Raw genomic sequence first — 22518 nt, 5'->3', positions numbered from 1 at the left:
TGAAGGCTTGGGAGTAAGATTAGAAATTTCATGTTGTATAAATATTTACACAATTTAAAAATAGAATAAAAAGGCATAACAATTAAATGCACTCCATGATTCTGAATTACATCTAATAATGAAGGAAAAAATGCTCAAAAAATTTAATATAGACCATATACTTTATGAATGTTCTTGAGGTTGCTACATAAGTGAATATCCTTGTTATTGGTAAGGAGCGTTTGGTGCTTCCTTCCATATTCCTTCCTTGACTCCTAGCCCACCCCAACACCCTACCTTCTATTTCACTACCCCATGGGTTACTATCATCCCATACCACTTTATTGTTAACCTCCCAGTTGAAAGGTTACATCAAACAAAGAAGTGAGCATAAGCTTTTGAATCACAGATCTGTGTTTGAAGCATAATTCTGCTGTTTGGCAGATGAATTAAGCAGGTATGTTATTTAACTTTGGCTTCTTCATCTGAAAAAAATAATGATATTAAAACCAACCTCAAAAAAATAGCTGCGGGCGGGCCGCGGTGGCTCAGCGGGCAAAGTGCTTGCCTGCCATGCCGGAGGACCTCGGTTCGATTCCCGGCCCCAGCCCATGTAAAAAACAAACAAACAAACAAAATACAATAAAACAAGAAAATGTTTAAAGATGTTTCCCTTTCTTCCTCCCTTCCTTCCTTCCATCCTTCCTTCCTTCTCTCTGTCTTTCCTTCCCTTAAAAAAAACAAAACAAAAAAAAAAAAAAAACAAAAAAAAAACAAAACAAAAAAAAAATAGCTGCAAACTTTCTGGTATATAATGGACACTTAATAAATAAGTGATAGCTGTTGCTATCAATAGAGAGTCAGTATTGACAATCATTTTGCAAGTTGCTAAACAGGCGTATCAACACTGCCAGAGCCTGAACTGCACAATAACACCTATTTGGAAACAACTTTCAGAACAAAGATGAGTAGAATATTGGGATTAGAATGTTTGAAAGAGTTAACAGGTTGGAGTTCAGAATCTGAACAATTGAGATATTAAAAGAAAAAATCCACAAGGAGAAAAAGCAAAATTAATGGAGAAAAAAAACAGAATTCCATAGAATACAACTATTTTAATCATATAACAGAACTGAGCGCAGAAAGCTATATTTTCCTTGAAATTTAGCAATTGGAAGGAAATTAATAATGAGTGCTAAGTTCATTCCTTTTGAATATATCTGTAAGAAATAATACTAAACTTAAAATGATGTTTAAATTCTAGATCAGTTATCAAACAGTTACATAGAAAAATAAACTAAATGATTACTAACAACTTACTATTGAAATAAATTATGTTTTATCCACTTTTTAGAAAAGTATGCACTTATCAAATATTTAAGAAATGTATCTGAAGAATGCACATATTGTTAAATTTTAATAATAGGATGAATTTATAAAAGTATAAACATATGCATGTGAACCATTTATCATCCCTCTCCACAAACATTTATGGAAGAAAAACTATGATATTAGCAGTGATTTTATTTTCATGGTAGAACCACAACTTCTCTTTCCCCTCCTTTCTGCTTGTATGTACATGCATGCGTGTGTGAGTGTGTGTGCACGCATGTGATGTTCCGAATTTCCTGAAGGAGCAAGCACTTTATAAAGAAAAATAGCCTTTATTTCGAGAGAATATGCTCTGCATTGCTGTGCAATTGCCTCCTATGTTCCTTTTTCCTCTCATAAGTTCAGCTAATGTTTACCAATGTGGGACAAAAGAATGTAAATATTTACTTCCTAAACAGTAGGCAGGCTGTTCAAGGCATTGGTGGTAGACACTCTCACAGTTAGCTGATTAAGATTTGTGCAGCCATAAAAAAGTGTAAAGATTAAAGGAGAGGCCTGAAAATGTATTCATAATTAGAGAGGGGAAGAGGGTTATGTTTGGGACATGATTAACTGGTAATCAGTAAAGAACAAACTGATTATTAGTTGTTGAATTCTTCTTGATCTTAGGGGATTCCACTCAGTGACCTAATTAAACTGAGCTTGAAGTCTTCACATCTCCATTCAGTGGCAATTTCATGATATTATTCCGTTCTTTGCATGAGATTTGCCGTCTCCCTCTTTAATCATATGTTTTGCATTTGTGTAACACCTTCCTTGATTAGTTTCTCTACAGGATTAGCTCTTGATAACTGCATGGTTTATGAAAGCAAATGTCACATATAAGACAATCTGGCTATAAAAGTCTATTGTCAGCCTTGGAATTTTTCAAAAAGGAAAAACAAACAAAAGACATGCACATGTTTTAATTAAAATGCCTTCCTTTGCTTTGCAAATGATTTATTTGTTTGACTGTGAATATTTTGTGGAGATAAGACTTTAGGGAAAAAAAGAAAGCTCAATGACTCTAGAGAAATAGAAAAATATCTTATATTTTCAATTCAAACTTAGAATTTTTATTAATTGCATTATTCCCAGCAAGTAGGTCAGCCTCTAAGATAGCATTCTTTCTGGCTCTGGGATACCACCCAGATTAAAAATCCTTTCAGTGCTTTGAAAAATGCAGCAGAGGGGCTCTAAATGCATCTCTTTGTACCTCAAAACAAAGTAGTGATTTAGCAATTACTCAATTAACTTGATTAGTTTTTCTTTTGTGTTTTTTTTTTGGCATGGGCAGACTCCAGGAATGGAACGAGGGTCTCTGGCATGGCAGGTGAGAATTCTGCCGCTGAGCCACTGTTGCCCGCCTAATTGGATTAGTTTTGATGGCTAAACTCAGACCAATTTGAATAATGCAGCCCCTCATGTTAATTTTTGGTACCACAATGTCGGAGTTGGCTATACAGTTCATTGAATTACCTAAATAAATAACCAAATCTTAATTTCGTGCTGTTTAACATAAATTTAGATACCCGATGTTGGGCTGACTTTAAATAGGAAAGGAGAACAAATTCACAATTTTGGTTTATAGGGAAAGAGGTAAGCAAGCCTGTTACATATTTTGCATACCACCAATAAGCAAAATCCTGTAATATTTTTTTTCTGTGCCAGATCCTCAAAGTCACTGTTTAATATTTGTATCAACACTTTATTTTCAAAAAGTTGTATCTTGATGTTCTTTATAATCGGCTAAGTAGAACATGAAGGTTAAAACTCAGTACCACTTCAAAGAATGTCTACATTTTTCAATATTCTAGTACAGATGTAGAATTACCCCATTAATAACAATAACAGATTCATTGGATGCCTTCTATTTACAATGTATACATGGCAACAACGTCACCTTCTAAGGTTACGGTTTTATTCATGGAGATTTTGGTAATAATAAATTTCTACTCATCTAGAATAGACTTCTGTCTATTTTAGCATTTAGCTAAAAATTATTCAAAAGACTATATTTTCAATATAATACATTGGCACAACTGCAAAATGCATATTTGATGATTCTGAAGTCACTTCTTCAATTTGTAGACTATGTTCTATCATTGTAGAAAGTATGAAAAAAATTCATATTGTTTGCTGTACCATGGTTTGCTGTTTTGGATTCTGATTCTATGGGAGTTTATCATAAGTAGTCCAGGCATAGGGCAAAACTATTTAATAAAATCTAAATTAAAATGAGTCTTAGATGCTATGATATGTATTAGAACGAAAATTTTATTTTGATGAAGGCAGGGTCTGCACTGGTCTTATTTCATGATTGTATTTCTAGAACCTAATAGAATAATGACACATAGAAGGCAATTCTGCAGTTTTTGCTGAATGAATGAATCTATGAAGTAATATCATGAAGCACAGATGCAAAATTCTGAAAGCTATTAAATCTACTTTGAAATATGATCTCCCTACTTTAAATCAAATTTTGGCGCTTGGATCTAAGAGGAGAAACCACACAATCTCATATTTGTGTCTAGTCTCTTAGGAATATTTTTATTTTCTGGGACACTTCTGCAAGTCATCCTCTTATGAACATTAACCTTCATCTCTGAAGCCAACATCTATTCTTTTGCCAGAGTATGGATTTAAAAGTTGGAAGCTAAAATTAAAAAAAAGTTCCCTAAAAACCCCCAAATGGTTTACATTTTAAAGGAGATTTCATTTACCAGCTGTTTAAATTTGGACAATTTATCTAAGTAACTTTTCTGAATTTTAGTAAAACAATATGGTAATATTAAATAACTTCTGGGGTGCTAAATAAATAAATAAAAACATAATTACAGTCTATATATAGGAAGTGCTAAATAAGTAAGTTCTTTCCTAATCTTACTGATGTATATTCACACACCACACAAGACATATAAAGTATACAATCACTGGCTTACAATACCATCACACAGTTGTGCATAAATCCCCATGACCAATTTTAGAATACTTTCTTTACTCCAGAGCAGAAATAAAAATAAAAAATAAAACCCAAATTTTCCTATTCTGCTTATTACTCTCTATTGCGGACCCACAGTTTTAGTGCAGTAATAAGTACTTTTTACTAAGTACTGTGCTAAAGAGCTATCTTCGCAGTTGTTGTCATTTTTGTTTTATTTTTTGGATCCGGAATGCCTGGTTCCTACCTCCTACTGTTGCATTAAGTTGTATCTGCTTTTCAAATACAAGTTTCCCCGCTACCTTCCCCAGACACACGCACAAATCTCTTCAGGATTATTATTTTTTGTAATTTCTCCTGTAGAGGATTTTTTTCTTTTTCCCAATTGTATTTAGCAGGAATATAATTCCAATGATAATAATAGTGGTCACCAACCCCCTTAAACAGTATTTTGATTGTATCCCTGGTGTATATGAGACTAGGGGATAGTTTATGTACATTGATAAATTGTAAATTCCTGAGGGTACTTACTGAGTGTTCAATTATTTTGCATTTTTTTCCAAATACCTAACTCTGTTCTATGGGCAACATTTTGAACTTGCTAAATATTGAATGAGACTATTATTGCTGATCATTTCTGTGGTAAGTATGTGCATAGGGAATACCGCAGTGGAACTTGTGGGCGTGTCTAGAATGATGGATTTTTGAGGGCTTTCACCAAATAGAATTGGGAATGAAAACACAGTTTAGTAATAACCTGGAATGCCTGCTGGTACTCTCTTTAGCCTAATTTTGAATCTTGGCATCTCAGTTTAATTCCAGATACAGGTCATTGCTCCAGGATCACTAAATATGTTTCATTTAAATATCACAAAGTCTACTTTAAAATAATATTGTACCACATAACAAACATGTAGGAAAAAAATGTACAACATTCTATCTCGCATTTAGTGGCCTCCATTCTTTGTGTTAATGTGCAATATGTATTTCTTATAATTCTCCAGATACATTGTTATTATTTATGCTTTAAATGGCCAATTTCTTTCTTTCCTTTCTTTGCCTTAATTTGCCTAATTTCTATTCACCTGTTGACAAGTTCGCTTACCCTTTTTTCATAGTGTTCAAGCTATAGTTAAGCATTTGTGATAAATATTTGCTTCATATACCATGTTTTCCAGTACCATAACTTCATTTTAATTATTTTTAGAGTTTCCATTTTGCACGCTATACATCCCACCTCTTTACTCATTATAATAATCTTTTCCTATAAAATATTTAATATTTATAATATTTCCTTTCAAGTTCTTATGTTTTAGCTCTAGAACTCAGATCATCTGGCAGTGTCTTTCTGTTGCTTAATTCTTTTCTTGATTAGGGTCTACAGTTACCTGCCTTTTTCAGGTCATACATTTTGAAAATTATTTTCATGATATTGTGTATAAAAGAACAGTGCAGATTTAAGTTAATTTTTAATTATTTATTTTTTTATAGGAAGTGGTTAAGGTAAGGTGCGTGCTATTCAGATATATCCTTGAGTGGAGCTGAGCTGGAGCTCCTACACTCCTGCCATTTTACTTTGTCCATTTGAGCTTGGAATGGGTTGGACATATTATTTCAGCCTACTTTGGTTCAATTTTGGGTTCAATTCTGGCAGGGCTCCAGATTCCTAGCACTGCAATGATATGCAGGCATATGCAATTTCTTTTTGTTTTTCCAACTCTTTCCTCACTGCCATTTTAACCCTAGTGAAATTGGTGTGGGGATAGAGGGAGTATTGTCAGTCTGAGAAGCTTATTTTAGTTTTGGGTTTCTTCCTCATTCTAACTTATGAACTAACAAAAGATACTATGGTATAAAGGTAGCCTATTTTCCCTTGTCGCTGCAAAGTCTTTCTGTCTGTATGGCAGGGCTTCTCCCTCAGCCATGTGCTGGGCCGCAGGTGTAGAAGCTGTCATAGCTCTCAGCTCGCTTTTAAAGTATGTGTTTGTGGAATTCACCTTGCATCCTCCACTCTTAAAGTATTTGTTTGCTTCTTAGTGGAATTCACTTTGCATCTTCCACTCTTTGATAGTCCCATAAAATATATGTTTGCATTTTTTCCCAATATTTTTAGCTGTAAAGACCCTTTCATCCTATATACTGATCTTAGCAGAGTCTAAACAAACTTAATTTTATTATCATTTGAAATATGCATGTCACCTTTGAATTTTATTACTAAAAGGAAGCATAGGAGGCAGTGTCATGCTTTGATTATAAAAACCAAAAATACCATGCTCTTGTGCTCTCCAAATTCTGAAAGCAGGGCTGAAGACATAAAACATGAGGTCAGCCAACTTATTCTCCTGCTTGGGACCTTGAATCTGGGGAGACTTCGGTAAAAAAACAGAAATACTTTGGGTCGCGTGGTCACATCCAGTGTCCAGTGGCAGTGATGTGCAGGAAAACTCCTTTTGTACTATGATCTCAGAAGGAAATCTGCTTGCTTCGTTTCTCATGATCTCAGAAGGAAATCTGCTTGCTTCGTTTCTCTTTCACAGCCATTTTCTTAGCCTAGTTTTCTCACCTATGTTATTAAACTACCAATGGTTGTTTCTATTTAATTTAAATGGAGATTTTCTATTCTGTTTGTAGGTCAGTTTGTTTTGATTTGGGCAACTAAAATGCCTTTGCTGCTTTAATAATACTTAGCTATTTTTTTGAAAATTAAATGAAATAGTATATATAAATGGTGTTATAAGTGCAGCATAAAAGGAATATGCTGAAAACCTTATTTGCCTTATTTTCTTACAAGACTTGAATATTTTTCTACTTTTTAAATTTACCTTAGAATGAAACACAGTTTTGAATATAATAGCTATTTCATATGTATTTGTAAGTGAAAAGATAAATGAAGTACTGGAGGTAATATATCTAATTCCTATCTCTTCTCAATAGCTGATAAATCTTGTCCCACCACTTTAAAATGGCACCATTTAGGTAAGACCTAGAGTTCTTAAGTAGATAAAATATAAAATAACACTGATCAGTTTGGAAATTATATATTCATACACAAATGAAATTAGCTTATTTATTTCATTTTTTTCACTCATTTGAAATGATTTGAAGTGGCTCAGTGAATCAGAGAGCATGTTTTGACCTCCCATTTAAATGAGTAAAATAATATTCCATGAGCAGGTATTCTGTTGGTACTTTAGAAGTTATTACTTGCATAGATTAAAATAAATTATTCATAATTTAAATTTTTCTCTAGATGCTTTATAAGGCAGTATTAAGAACACATGAGCCATACCTCTAGCTTTCTCCATGGAGAGAACATTCACTCTCATAGTTTCCATCATTTCCATTATTTAATGGAGACTAATAAGTCAAATGAATACTCACAATGTAGTACAACCTCATCTACTATTGCATCCATCTTAAATAGAATACTGACCCACATGGATTTCTACTAATGTTGGTGCTTACAAGTTTTCCTGCCCCACACCCCCACCCCCAAAATAAAAGAGAGAGAAAGAAAAGAAAGAAACTAGATTCTAAAGTTATTTCCTGAAGATATTTTAATTGTTTATTATGTAAAGGTAAAACAGAAATTTTTTTTGGTCAGATATGACAGGGAGAGAAGGATACAGCCAGCTTTACTTGGCAGATTCTTTATATCTAACATTTTGTGTTTGAAAAAGCTGCTATTCATGGACCAAACAGGATGTAAAAGTCAAGGAGAAATAAAGATGAGTGCAACAATTCCTGGGCCATTGAGAAATTCAAATTTCAGAAGTAGAGACATATATATCAGAAAATTTATATAAGACATCATAATGTGTATGATAATGCAACTCAACACACAAGACGTTTGCAGAAGGTAGGGTAGAGTGATTAGCAGGAAAGGATATTGGAAGTCATTAATGGAGAAATGGCTAGAAAAATGGTGGTAAAAAGTAATAAAGTTGTAAGCAAATCAGAACTGGGCACTATGGATGAGAACGAAGGAAAGAAGTTTTCAATGGAAAATCAGGTGTTACCAGGATGAGAAGGTATACTGAAAAAGCAAAGACAAAAGAAGTCCACCTCAGGAAGTGGATTTGTTAGTTTCTCATAGATGTGGCCAGTCTGTTTTGGGGGTGCTCAAACAAGATTTTTAGAGCAGGCTTCTTTAAGCAAGTTTAAGAATGTAAGGTGAATAAATGATAACCTAAAATAATATCCTGGAAGTGGTGCTAGAATCAAATTACGTAAAGCAGGTGTAAGTGCAGTTGTCCAAAAATGCCAAGTACACTGTTCAGAAGGCAGTGTAAAATGAGCAGCCTCAAGAGCCAGGAAACCTGAAAGACAGGGAAAACAAAATCAGGAAATTCAGATATTGTCTGTGTTATTTCCAGAGATAAAGTTAATATTTTATACTCCTGGCTTATAATTTGTGGGAGAACTAAGGTCATGTAAAAAGACTGTCCTGTGATAGATAATTGCATGGGTCTTACCTAACTGTGGCCCTGCCCTTGTTGAACTGTTTTGATTTCAAGTTGCCTATTATACCTATTTTAAGCAAAGGGGCATTCAATTATGGCTTTTTTTTAAAACTGATTCCTACCTGTAATAGCTAAATTCTACATTATTTTACAAGAAAATTGACCTCTTTTCTCTAAAGAATGTGCATATGTGGTTAAGAAATCCTACTCCAGGGATGGGATAATTTGAAATGACATAACACCATTTCAGATAATCATACTACCAAGATTGTAATATCAACATTAACCAGTCAGGATAAAAAAAAAAAAACAGGCTTTTAGAATTGGCCAATAAAATGGTAACTTTTTTTCGTACCAGAAAGTTGTTTCTTTTGCAAAAAGAAACAAAATTTGATGATTCTGAAATATTTATATTAATTTGCTTATAATAGTAATCAACATGTTTTCTCATTATCAAATGACCATTTTCAAATATAGATGTATAAATGTTTTTAAAGAGTCAGGGCATATTTAAAAGTCAAATAGGCAGAATTTAATATAAAAATCTATTGAGCAACCATAGTCCAATGCCCTAATTTTAAATGATCAAAGAAAAGTTCAAGTAACATTCACAAGAGGATTAAGTTGATAGTATCACGGCCAATGTCATCCCCAAAGCCTTTGTCCTTTTAAGAGACAGTGCTACTCCTTAATGTCTATTAACATAATCTGTGAAATATCAAACAGTTTAAATAGCCATGTCTTTCTCAACTACTGTCCAAGTCAAGAGCTTAGAAAAGTAAATGGATTAAAAAATGTTTCCTTTCTCCCAGGACATGTTAGCGAGTGGGGCTTTGGGACCTCTTGTGTCGAGGTAACTATTTATTTTGAAAATCTTGATTCACAATTAGACCGCCAGTGCAATCGATCACACAGTGTTAACTGTAGTTTTCTTTTTTTATCCCCCATGTTTATAAGTCTCTTCTCTGATGGTGTAAAATCAGCTCCCATTATTCTTAATGTACTTTTTAATTTCCTTGGTTCCTCTCTACAGAGCCAATCTCCTATCTCTGCGGCTGCCACCAGCCTCCCCCACCGTGCTTGCCTCCCTCATCCCACTCTGACACTCTGCACTACACCTGCCTCTCCCGCCTTTTCCCTTCTCACCCTGCTGGGGCACTTATGTCTCCTGGTTACACTTTGGGTGGATGCTTTCCTTAACCAGGTCAGAATCTGACACCTCTTACTAGGCTGCCTCCCACACTGATGCCCTCCTCCCCCTACTCCGTCTGTGACAACTCTTACCAGACTGTACCTCTAATTAACACTATCATTACCCTCCTCAGGCTCTGACATCCTATGCTGGGCCACCTGGTTCTCATCCTATGACTCTGATGCCCCATGCCAGGCTGGCTGCATCACTGCCAGGCTCTCACACTGTCTGCTAGAAGGGTCCCTGCAGGCACGGAGGGTAACATACTTTTGAAGGATAAAAGCCTTTTCCTCTAGCTTTAAGGATGTCTGCGAATTTAATGTTTGACCCATTCTCATTTTAACATAAGCTCAATGAATTGCTAAAAGAAATCTATACTAAATCCAAGATAGAGAAGAGTCTTGCAAATTACGGATCCAAACATTCCCAGTATTGTTTATTTTTTAAGAAATAGCCAGTTTTGATGCTATGCAGCTGCATTTGAGAATGGGAGCTGGTCATATACTGCCCTACATCATGTACCTCTGAAAGGGCTACGGGACTAACTAGTTATAAAGACTAATGGGACTCTTAGCAGCTTTTTAGAATCCCTGACCTGAGATTGTCCACACATATTCAGCCTCATTTCTTGTGACCAAAACAAATCTGGACTATGAAATGACTAGGACATCAGAAACTGTGTCTGGATTTCACAAACCTCCACTATGCTGCTGTGTGTAATATGATATAGCCTGTCCTTGATCCTTTCTTAAAGCCAACTAAACTTCATGCTTATTAAAGCCTATTGAATCTTGCGAGTTGAAATATCAATATAAATCTGAGCCCATAGCTGCTAGTAGAGCAAAGTGAAGTTGTGGCACCTTTGGACTATTAAAAAATATATGATCAGAACAGTCTGAGTTTAAAAGGATCTTAATGTAACAATATTCAAAAAAAAGAAAGAAAGAATTCTGTTTGTGAATTGGCCAACATCGGCATGAATCTTGAACCAGTCTCCTGAGGCCTTTGGAAAAGTTTAGTTAGGGAGTAAAAAAATAGAATCCTAGGAAACTGGCCTAGTTTATCACCAAGACATTGAATTGGACCTGTGAGTCAGCAACACAGAAAAGTATTGGTGGTAAAGGACCTAATTCGGACTGATTATATAATTTCTCTTCTTATGGAAGTAGGACCCCTCTTTTGGATTATCTATAACTGCAAATTTTGAACAAAGCAGAAGGAAGCAAAGCTTCAAGAGGTAGTTAACAAAAAAGAATGAGAATTTAAAATATTTGAATATATCCAGAATCATAACTGAAAACCAGATGTCTACACAAAAATACTAGCTAGGGGACTATTTTTAATTATAGTTTAAAATTTTTTAGATAATTATAGTTTCACATGTAGTTGTAAGAAATAATACAGAGGAATCCCATGAAAGCTTTACCAAGTTTTCTCCAATGGTAGTATTTTATAAAACTACAGTACTTTATCAGAACGAGGATGTTTTAATTGGCATCACAGAAGAGACAGCACACTTGGGTCACCACAGGGATACCTCATGTTGCCTTTTGATAGCCACACCCACTTTCCTCCCAACCCCAATCTCTCCTTAACCTTGGTAGCTGCTAATGTGTCCATCATTTCTACTAATTTGTCATTTCATTAATATTATGTAAATATGTTCATAAATTATGTTACCGTCTGGGATTGTTTTTGCTTTTTTTTTTTTCACCCAGAATAAGTCTCTGCAGATTCATCCAGCTTGCTTTGTGTAACAATAGTTTGCTGTCCTTGTTGCTGAATGCTATTTCATAGTATGGATATACCATACTTTGTTTAACTATTCATCCTTTAAAGAACATCTGGATTGTTTCTGGTTCTTGGCTGTTATGAACAAATTTTCTATAATCATTCTTGTATAGGTTTTTATGTCAACAGAAGTTTTAATTTTCCTGGAATAAATTCCAGGCATGCAATTACTGGGTCTTATGGCAGTTTTGTAAGGAAAACAGTCTAAAGTGTTTTCCAGAGTGGTTGGACAAGTTTACATTTTCATCAGTAACATATGTGACAGTGTTTCACAGACTTTCCTTGCTTTTGATGGCCGTGACAATTTTATGTATATAGGCAGGCACCGGGAATGGTCAAGTGTATATTACAGATCGCTCCTCTAATGGAATTTTTCTAATGTTTTCCTCACAACTACACTGGGGTTAAGGGTTCTGGGTAAGAAGAAATAAAGTGTCATTACAATCACATCCCATTGAGTGTACATTCTATTAAAATGACTTATGACTGTTGATATTGACCTTTATAACCTGGCTGAAGTAGTGTTTGTCAGTGTTCCACTCTAAAATTAAGCTTTCTTCTTTCCCCTTTCCAGTTGAGTTCTTTGGAAGAAAGACACTATACACAGCTCACACTTAAGTGGTGGGGAGTTATGTTCCTTTTCCTTTAGGATAGAATATCTACATAATTTTATTGGAATTAATCTTCCCACAAGATATGTCACTTCTCATCCATTTTTAAATTTATTTAATAAATTATTTATATCAGTGTGAACTCATGAACACTTATTTTTTAATACCAATTTCATAATCTGGGTATTATCAAATACCACCATAATCTGGAACTGAACTGTTCCAGCTTCAGTCACTGGGAACTCTCATTTGGCCCCTGTGCCCCTTTGACATACCACCATTTGTGTGTGTGTGTCCTTACTTCTGGCACTAAAAGACTATAAGATACTGCAGACCATCTTGTGTATTTCCTACTCAAGTTCTAGAGTCAGACATTCTCCTACGAACCCTAGTCCCTTTTATTGGATAATAGTATTAGAATCCAAGACCTGCGTGTTAGATGTGCTGGTTCCTGGAGTTTCATTACTTTTAGACCCACTCAGCTGATAGCTAGGACTTAGATGGGTGTACAATAATCCCTGTATGTACATAAAAGTATTTCTGTTTGTAACCATTGTTCCATATTAGGTTAAACATGAGGTCTTATTTATGTTTCCATTTCTAATCCATTAGCACATGGATTATTCTATCCTCCTATTGCTGATATATAAATTTCCACTAAACAGTGAGAAAACTGCCTCCCACCACTCACCATCCATTTACTTAATCGTCTAATTCCATGTATATGGGTATGCAGTATATATGTATATAATCGGTATCAGAATTGTTAATCCATACCTAGGCAGGAAACATCCTTATCAACTTGTGTACAGTACTTAGATGCAGTTTCTTTTGCCTTTAATCTTTAACATTTCATTCATTTCCAAAGGTTCTTAGATCAGCAATTTTCCCCCACCCTCTTCAGTAAGGTTATTTCATATATGTGTAAAGCCAAAAGATTCACTTGTCAACAGTTTGCATTCTCTCCTGGGATCCTGTATCACTTAAATGATTCTTTTAAACTTGCACACATTTAGGTCCACTCTTTGTTTGGGTTCTATAGGGTCTGACAAATGCATAATGTCATGTATCTATCATTAAAATATAAACTGCTTTAAAAATGTGCTGTGTTCTACCTATTCCTCCCTTCCCTTGCCCTCTCCCTGAATCCCCAGCAACCACTGATCTTTGCCTTTCCCAGAATATCACATACTTGGTATCAAAAAATATGTAGCTTTTTCAGATTAGCTTCTTTCATTTAGTAATAGTTAAGATTCCTCCATGACTTTTTGTGATTATATAATTTCCTTTTATTGCTAATTACTACACCACTGTATGGAGGTACCACAGTCTGTTTTTCCATTATGTTATTGAGGAATATTTTGATTGCTTCCAATTTTGACAATTATGAATAAAGCTACAATAAACTTTGATGTGCACATTTTTTTGCATGGACAAAATGTTTTTACTTATTTGAGTACATATGTAGGGGAGCAATAGCTAGACTATATTGTAACTATATTTTAGCTTTTTAAGAAACTGCTAAAATTTCTTCCAAAGTGACACACTATTTTGAATTCACACCACTAATGAATGAGAGTTCCTGCTGCTCCATATCTTCACTGTCATTTGGTAATGGCAGTGTTTTGGAATTTAGCCATTCTGTAAGTTTATAATAGTGTCATGCTGATTTAATTTGCAATACCTTAATTATAGATGATATTAAATTTTAGTATGTTTATCTGTCATTTGTATATCTTTTTTGATGAAGTGTCTATCGAGCTCTTCTCCCACTTTTAAATTGAATTGTTCATTTTTTATTGTTGCATTTCAAGAATTTATTGCATATTTTATTAGATATGTGTCTTGCAAAAATTTTCTCCCACTCTTTTCATTCTCTTAGCTATGTCTTTCACAGAGAAGAAGTTGTTTTAAACGTTAATGAAGTCCAACTTGTTAATTCTTTTCTGTAGTAGATTATGTTTTTGCTATTGTATCTAAAAAGTCACTGCAAACCCCAAGGTCACCCAGGTTTTCCCCTATTTCTAGAAATCTTGTTATTTGTTTTACAATTAGTTTTTTTTTTTTTTTAACTTTTCTTTTCCTTTGTATGCTGTATGGCAGGGGTCACATTTCATTCTTTTTCCATGTGAGTATCCCCTTATTGTAGTAACATTTGTTGAATTTTTGTTTTGTTTGGCTTTTTATTTGTTTGTTTTGCTTGTTTGCTTGGGAAGTGCATGGGCTGTTGTTTTACAGTTAGTTTTATGATCCATTTGGAGTTCACTTTTGTGAGAAGTTTAAGACCATTGTCCAGATTCATTTTTTTGGCATGTGGATGTCCAATTGTTCCAGCACTGTTTGTTGAGATTATTTTTTCCCATTGAAATAAATACCTTCACTACTTTGTCAAATATAAGCTGACCGTATTTGTATATGTGTATTTTCATACTTTTTATTCTGTACAATTGATCTTGTATCTATTCTTTCACCAAAAGCACACTGTAATGATTATTATATCTTTTTTTTTTTTACATGGGCAGGCACCGGGAACCGAACCCATGTCCTCTGGCCTGGCAGGCAAGCAAGCATTCTTGCCTGCTGAGCCACTGTGGCCCTGATTATTATATCTTTATAATGAGTCTTGATGTGGTTGATATTGGTATTCTGATTTTGTTCTTCTTCAGTATTGTGTTAATTATTCTGGGTGGTTTGTCTTTCCATATAAACTTTAGAATCAGTTTGTTGATATCTGTAAGATAGTTTGCTTAGGTATTGATTGGCATTGTGTTAAATCTATAGATGAAGTTGGGGGGAACTGACATATAAACAACAATGAATTTTCCGATCCATGAACATGGAATTTCTCTCCAGTTAGTTAAATCCTTGATATATTTCATTAGAGATTTGTGGTTTTGTAGTTTTCCTATTGTGTTAGATTTATTCTAATGTATTTCATATTTCATATATTAATATAAATGGTATTGTTTTATTTTATTTTTAACTTTTTTATTGTATGGTATAACATATATACAAAGCAAAGAAATTTCAAAGCTCTCTTCAACAAGTAGTACAGGAGATCCCAGAGTTTGTTATGGGCTACCATATGATCCTCTCATATTTTTTCCTTCTAGCTGCTCCAGAATATAGGAGGCTAGAAGGCTTAAATATTCTTTTATTATTGACTTTTTTCCTTCTTTATTTTGTGAAAAATAACATACATGCAAAAAGTTATACATTTCAAAACATGCACCACAATTAGTTGTAGAACATATTTCAGAGTTTGACATGGGTTACAATTCCACAATTTTAGGTTTTTACTTCTAGCTGCTCTAAAATACTGGAGACCAAAAGAGATATCAATTTAATGATTCAGCATTCATATTCATTTGTTAACTCCTATCATCTTTGTATAACTCCACCATCACCTTTGATCTTTCCATCTGTGTCAGTCTGAATCTGTGGTAGACCCCAGAAAAACCATTCCCTTTGATCCTCATTCAGTATTGCTGAGTGGGAGCATTTTGATTGTTTCCATGAAGATGTGACCCACCTAATTGTGGGTGGTAACTTTTGATTAGATGATTTCCATGGAGGTGTGTCTCCACCCACTGAAGATGGAGTTTCTTGCTGGAATCCTTTAAAAGAGGAAGCATTTTGGAGAGCGTCCCTTTTTGGTAGAGCCATGTGAAAGCCGGCAGACACCGCCATGTTCACCATGTGCCCTTCCAGCTGAGAAAGAAACGTTGAACGTCCTTGGCCTTCTTGAACCAAGGTATCTTTCCCTGGATGCCTTAAATTGGACATTTCTATAGACTTGTTTTAATTGGAACATTTTCTCTGCCTTAGAACTGTAAACGAGCAACTTATTAAATTCCCCTTGTTAAAAGCCATTCCGTTTCTGGTATATTGCATTCTGGCAGCTAGCAAACTAACACCATCCCTCTCTTTCAGGGTTGTTGGGCTATGGCCATTCTAACTTTTTCATATTGGAAGGGTCTGTCACTAATATGGGGTAGGGAGATGGAACTATCTGATATTCTGGAGAGGCTGGGCTAGGTTTCGGGACTTACCTAGACCAAGAACCCATCTGGAGGTTGTAGGTTTCTGGAAAGTTACTCTAGGTCATGGGACCCTTATGGAATCTTATATATTGCCCTAGGTGTTCTTTAAGATTGGCTGGAATGGTCCTGGTTGGGGGTTGGCAGGTTATGATAGGTAGCAAGGTGTAACTGAAGCTTATGTGAGAGCAACCTCCTGAGTAGCCTCTCGACTCGATTTGAACTCTCTCTGTCACTGGTACTTTATTAATTATACTTCTTTTCCCTCTTTTGGTCAGGATGGAATTGTTGATACCAGGGTACCAGGTCTGGATTAATCCCTGGGAGTCATCTCCCACATCGCCAGGAAGACTTTTCACCCCTGGATATCCTGTCCCATATAGGGGCTGTGGGGGGGGGGGGCAATGATTTCACTTGTAGAGTTGGGCTCACAGAGAATGAGGCCACATCTGAGCAAAACAGAAGTCCTCCAGAATAACTCTTAGGCATGCCTATAGGTAGTCTAAGATTCTCTGCTACCTACATAAGCTTCACAAGTGTAAGCTTCTTGATTGAGGGCATGGCCTACTGATTTGGGTGTACTTAAAGTTTGACACAGTATCAGGGGATTCTCTGATGGTAAGGTTTAATAGTTCCATATTCTTTCTCCCATCCCTTAGGGAACTTTGCCAATACTTTTTGATTATCTGCTTAATATACTCCAGGGTGTATCTGGGCATTACAATAATCTATACAGTATTAAAGGACCTCTTTCTTATTCTATGCTCCCTGTGTTTCAGTTGTTCAAATGAGCTAAATGTAGTTTTCCTATTGTGTAATATTTATTCCTAAGCATTTCATATTTTCTATATTAATATAAATGGTATTATGTTTTTATTAATAATTCCAATTGTTCCTTGCCAGTATATAGGAAAGCAATTGACTTTTGTATATTAACCTTGCATCCTATAACTAAGCTATAGATATTTCATTAGTTGCAGTTGTATTTGTTATCATTATTTGATTCCTTGAGGTTTTCTATATAGATAATTATGTCATCTGCAAGGAAAGACAGTTTTGTTTCTTCATTCCTAAAGTGTATAAGTTTTATTTCCTTTTCTTCTCTACTTACATTAGCTAGAACTTCCAATACAATCCTGGATAGGAGTGCTGAGAGGGGACATATATATATATCTTCATCCAATTTTATGGAGAAAGCATCTTATTCCTCACCTATAAAGTTAGCAGTAGTGTTTGCAGGATGTTTTTTGCCAAGTTAAAGAGGGTTCTCTCAATTGATAATTTGTTGAGTTTTCCCACGAATGGGTGTTGGATTTTGACAAATGAATTTTGCCTCTATTCATGAGTATATGGTTTTCCTTCTTTAGCCTTTAATGTGATGGATTGCATGCATATTTTTAAAATACTGAATACACGTTGCATACCTGGAACATACTATGTGATTGTGGTGTATAATTATCACACATTTCTGAATTTAATATGCCTCATAGAATGAGTTAGGAAGTGTTACCTCTGCGTGTATTTTCTGGAACACATGGTAGTGAATTGGTATAATTTCTTCCTTAAATATTTGGTAGTACTCACCAGTAAAACCATCTGGTCTGGATGTTTTTTGGGGGGAAGCTTTTTATTGTTGATTCAATTTCTTTATTAGAGATGGGCTTATTAGAATTTCTCCTTGTATAAGTTTTGCTAGTTTGTTTCTTTCAAGAAATTGGTCCATTTCATCTCAGTGATACAATTTTGAGGCACAGAGTTTTTAATAATATTCCTTTATTATGTTTTTTAGTTTACATGGGATTGATTGTGATATTCCTCTTTAATTTATAAAATTATTGATTCATTTCCTCTCTCTTTCTCTTCCCCCTTCTCCTACTCTGTATCCCTCCTCCGTATCCCTCATCCTCTTCCTCTCTCTCCTTCTCAATCTTTTAAAAAAATTTTTGACAAACCTGGCTAGAGATTATCAGTTGTATCGATCTTTTAAAAAATTTTGCTTCATGGTTTTTTCTCTATTTTCTGTTTTTAGTTACATTGATGTCTACTTTAATTCTCTTGATTTCTTTTCTTCTGCTTATTTTTAACTAATGCTTTTCTTTTTTGTGTTTCCTAAACTGGAAGGTTAGAGTACTGGTTTTAATTCTTCCTTCTTTTCTACTATATGCATTTGGTGTTACAAATTCCCCTCTAAATCTCTTTAGCTGTATCCTACAATTTCTTTCTTTCTTTTCTTTTTCTTTTTTTTGCATGCTGTATGGTGGGGGTCATATTTCATTCTTTTTCCATGTGAATATCCTGTTATTGCAGCACCATTTGTTGAATTTTTATTTGTTTGGTTTTGTTTGTTTATTTCTTTGTTTGTTTGTTTTGGGGGGAAGTGCATGGGCTGGGAATCGAACCTGGTTCTCCCATATGGCAGGAGAGAATTCAACCACTGAACTACCCTTGCACTACCTGTATCCACAAATTGATAACCTTATTTTAAATTTTCATTTAGTTCAGAACATTGCTTAATTTATCTTGAGAATTTTTCCTTTGACCTATATGTTATTTAGAAGTGTGCTTTTAATCTCCAGATATTTTAAGATTTTTTAACTGTTTTACTGTTATGATTTTTAGCATTATTCCATTATGGTCTCAGACCATACTTTGTAAGAGTTCTATTCCTTTTTAATTTAAGTGTTTTGTATGGCCCAGAGTTTGATCTGTCTTGGAGAATATAACAAATGAACTCTAAAAGAATTTGAATTCTGCTATTGGATGAAGTATTCTCTAAGGTCAATAGATTCATTTGATTGATGGTGTTGGAGGTGAACATTTTGTGGATAGCATGTAGCTGGATCATGGTTTTTAATATTACCTGCCAATCTCTGCCTTCTAATTAGTGTATTTAGACCACATCCATTTAATGTAATTATTAATATGTTTGGCCATAAGCCTTCCATTTTACTTTCATAAAAACAGTTTTACTCATCTACTATACAATTCATCCTTAGTGTACAATCAACGGCTTCTCATACAATCATATTGTTATACATTCACCACTATAATCAATATAAGAACATTCCCATTTCCTCAAAAATATGCCATACACCTCTCTTGTATCACCCTATTACTGACATTTAGCTTTTTTATAGTGCCTTTGTACAATTAATGAAAGAAATATTACAATGTTACTGTTAACTATAGACCTTAGCTTGCATTAATTGTATTTTTCCTCTTTCTCACCTCATTATTAACACCTTGTAATAGTTACATACATTTATTCTAGTTCATGTAACAACAATTACCCACCATTATAATCTACTCTAGATTTTGCTGATATACAGTGCCATTTTTTTATCCTCTAACTTTTCTTCTGGTGACATACATGATACTAGCCTACCTCTGTGAAACATACTCACATTCAGTTTTGTTCATTATACCTATAATATTGTGCTGCTCTCCACTTCAGAAAGTTTACAATGAATCTTATTAAACATCCTGTACTTCTTAAGCATCAATTGCCCTATCTCTACCTGCTTTCTATGTCCTGATAACCTCGACCCTCAAATTTAATAAAGTTTGCTCATTACAGTTAGTTCATATTAATGAGATCATACAGTATTTCTCCTTTTGTTTCTGACTTATTTTGCTCAACATAATGTCCTCAAGGTGTGTCCATGTTGTTGCATTCATCATGACTTTATGCTGTCTTATAGCTGCATAACATTCTATGCCTATACCAGTTTGTATATCCACTCATCCATGATGGATATTTGGGCTGTTACCACCTATTGGGAATTGTGAATAATGGCACTATAAACACAGGTGTGCAAATATCTATTTGTGTCTCTACTTTCAGTTCTTCCAAGTATATACCAAGTAAAGGGATTACCGGATCATATGGTAGTTATTACTTAGCTTCCTGAGGACCTGCCAAACTGCCTTCCAGAGCAGCTGCCCCATTCCCCCCAGTAGTGAATAAGTATGTCTATCTCTTCACAACTCTCCAGCACTTGTAGTTTTATGTTTCATTGATAATGGTCATTCTACTAAATGTGAAATGGTATCTCATTGTGGTTTTAATTTGCATTTCCCTGATAGCTATTGAACTTGAGCGTCTTTTCATATGCTTTTTATTCATTTGTATTTCCTCTTTGGAAAAATGTTTATCCATATCTTTTGCCCAGTTTTTTCTTCTTTTGTTAAAAAAACATTTTTATTAAGATATCTTTTTCCACCATCTGGGGATGCTTTAATCCCAGCTTAAATGACACTTTCTCTGGGAGGTCTTCCCTTTGCATGCTTTCCCAGTCCCTGCATTTCCCTGACATAGCACCTACCCCACATTTTTTGCATTGCCAAGCAATCTCTGAAAACCCGACTTTGAGTCTTCCCCTATAGACTACATGATCCTTGAGGGCAGGAGGTTGTGTGTGCTTCATATTAGCAGATCTATCTCTCTTTTTTAAAAAAAATATTTTGTTGAGGAGTTTTCATACACACACAGTTCATCCAAAGTATACAATCAATGGCTCACAATATCATCATATTGTTGTATATTCATCACCATGGTCATTTTCAAATATTTGCATCACTCCAGAAAAAGAAAAAAAGGAAAAAAAACCCTCATACATCCTATATCCCCTACCCCTTCTTCTCATTGACCACTAGTATTTCAATTTACCAATTTTTTAATCCCTTATCCCCCCTATTATTTATTTATTTTTGTCCTTAATTTTTACTTATCCATACCCTGGATAAAAAGAGCATCAGATACAAGGTTTTCCCAATCACACAGTCACATGGTCAAAGCTATATAGCTATACAATCCTCTTCAAGTATCAGTCGCTCAGTTTTTAATTGGGTTTTTGTCTTTTTGTTGTTGAGTTGTAGCATTTCTTTATATATTCTGGATATCAAACTGTTATTGGCCATGTAGCTTCTGAATGTTTTCTCCCATTGAATAGTATGCCTTTTATTTTTTTGACTAAGTCCTTCATTGCAAAAACTTGTTTGATTTTCAGGAGATCCCATTTATCTGTTTCTTCTTTCGTTGCTCGTGTTATGGGTGTAAGTTCTAGAAAACCACCTATTGACACAATATCTTTAAGATATTTTGCAACATTTTCTTCTAAAAGTTTTATGGTCTTATCTCTAAGTTTAGGTCTTTGACCCATTTTGAGTTAATTTTTGTGAAGGTGTGAGATAGGAATCCTCTTTCATTCTTTGGATGTGCATATTCATATTCTCCAAGCACCATTTGTTGAAGAGACTTCTCTGTCCCAGTTGAGTGCACTTGGCCACCTTGTCAAAAATCAGTTGTCCATAGGTGAGAGGGTCTATTTCTGAACCCTCAATTTGATTCCATTGGTCAGTAAATCTATTGTTATGCCTGTACCATGTTGTTTTGCTTACTGTAGTTTGTAATATGCTTTCAAGTCAGGAAGTGTGAGAATTCGAACTTCATTTTTCTTTCTCAAAATATTTTTAGCTACTCAGGGCACCCTGCCTTTCCAAATAAATTTGATTATTGTTTTTTTTTATTTCTTCAAAGTAAATTATTGGGATTTTAATTGGTATTGCATTGACTTTATAAATCAATTTGGCTAGAATTGATGTATTAACTATACTTAGCTTTCCAATCAATGAACACAATTTATGGACCTCCATTTATGTAGGTACTATTTGATTTCTTTTAGCAATTTCTTGTAGTTTTCTATGTATAGCTCTTTTTTGGCCTTGTTTATACTATTCCTTAATATTTAATTATTTTGGTTGCTACTGTAAATGGAATTTTTTTCTTGATTTTCTCCTCATATTGCTCCTTAATAATGCAATAAAACCCTACTACTTTTTTCATGTGACCATGTATCCTGCCACTTTGCTATATTTGTTTATTAGTGTAGTAGTTTTGTTATAGATTTTTAAAAATTTTCTATATATAGGCTCATGTCATCGGTAAACAATAAAAGTTTTATTTCTTCCTTTCTAATATAGATAACGTATATTATTTTGCCTAATTGCTCTAGCTAGAACGTTCAGCACAATATTGAATAGCAGTGGTGACAGTGAGCATCCTTGTCTTATTCCTGATCTTAGAAGAAAGTTTTAATCTTTCCCCATTGAGTATGACGTTAGCTGTGGG

Source organism: Tamandua tetradactyla, chromosome 1 (genome assembly GCF_023851605.1).
Source record: "Tamandua tetradactyla isolate mTamTet1 chromosome 1, mTamTet1.pri, whole genome shotgun sequence".
NCBI lineage: Eukaryota > Metazoa > Chordata > Mammalia > Pilosa > Myrmecophagidae > Tamandua > Tamandua tetradactyla.
Note: the sequence above shows the minus strand (reverse complement) of the source record.